Source organism: Austrofundulus limnaeus, unplaced genomic scaffold (assembly GCF_001266775.1).
Source record: "Austrofundulus limnaeus strain Quisiro unplaced genomic scaffold, Austrofundulus_limnaeus-1.0 Scaffold113, whole genome shotgun sequence".
Classification (NCBI taxonomy): Eukaryota; Metazoa; Chordata; class Actinopteri; order Cyprinodontiformes; family Rivulidae; genus Austrofundulus; species Austrofundulus limnaeus.
Window position 1 is genome coordinate 1,585,243 of NW_013952515.1, and position 1,431 is coordinate 1,586,673.

Sequence of the window (1,431 nt, forward strand, 5' to 3'; positions counted from 1 at the left end):
AGCTGACACGGGTCCGTCCTGAACGCACAGAGGAGCTTTGTTTACATTTGTAACACGGAAGTAGAGCTGAACGTTTACAACACTGTCCGGACTTTTATTCTGAATAAAACTCCGGTGCATGTAAACACTTGTCATGATCGGATTGTGTCCATGTAAACAGTACATTCAGATTATTTAATCTGAATACATTTCAATCCGATCCAAAAATTTTGTCCATGTAAACGTAGCTAGTGACACACATGTCTTTATATGGAATGTTAGTAAATTACACAGATTTCCCCCCATTTTGCAGGTAAGCCTGTCGTGATGAGCAATAAATATGCCTTCTTGTTTGTTTTCTTTGTGTCTAGCATAGACAGGGTTCCTACAGTTTAAGGCAAGTTAAATTTAAGACATTTTAAGACTTTTTAATGCCAAGTGAAATCAAATTTAAGACCAATTTCACAATAAATAGAAATGACAAAAAAAATTTAAACTGTGGCAGAAACTCATGAATCAAAGTATTTTTGGTTGGATTATTCAAATATTGCTAATAGACCAATTGTTTTCATCCATATCTAACTGCTATTTTGTCAAATATAGCAAAAAGACATTCTTAGCAGTCGGTTTTAAATTTATTTCATTTCTGGAAATCCTCTAACGACCCAAAATTTGTAGCTTTATGACCCACAGTGGGTCCTCAACCCCAGCTTGCTGTAGATGAAACATTAAAGTGCATGTGACAACAAATTTTTGTAAGAAATATAAATGTATTTTTGGAAAGACAACATTATTAACATTAGAAAACAAATTTCACATTGCTCGGATGAACAGTTGTTGAGATAYTTGCATGTAAAGTGGTGTCAACAGTATGGGAATATTTCAAAAATTTATTATGTTACCAACTATTTTAATATTTAATACAAATTACAGTCATCCTACTTATGTGTTAACATTTTTAAGACTTCTGAAGATTGATTTAAGACCTTCGAGGCTAATTAAGGCCTTATTTTTGAATTGATGAATTCAAGGCCTTTTAAAGACTTTTTAAGGATCTGTGSGAACCCTGATAGAGGGAGGAATAAACTCTGATCTCAGGTATTTTCCAGGTTCATGGTCTCTAACCTCTGTAGCAGGAGAGGCCCGTGAACAGGTGTTTAGAGCTGTGATTCCCAACCAGGGGTACGCCAGCACATTACAGGGGGAACATGGAAAAATGTCCCAGGTGTATAAAAAAATAAATAAAAGTAAGACTGGGATATTTAGGGCCCTTTGATTTCTGCAGTGTGGAAATCACAGATTTGACATAAAATGGAATCCAGTATAAAACGCAGAATCTTACGGAATTTGCTCATTTGGAGTATGGGATGTATTTTGGACGCTGCTGCTTCCTGCACCTGCTGTTACCTGGTTTATTTATTTATTTATTTATTTATTCACTTTCAATGCAAC

At 35.1% G+C, this 1,431-nt stretch overlaps 1 protein-coding gene across 1 annotated transcript in view; it reads right to left on the reverse strand.

Annotated features, from left to right (window-relative positions):
* The window catches only part of jak1 (Janus kinase 1), a gene marked incomplete in the record, with an annotated part of 43,202 nt that overhangs the window by 3,112 nt on the left and 38,659 nt on the right, over positions 1 to 1,431 (reverse strand).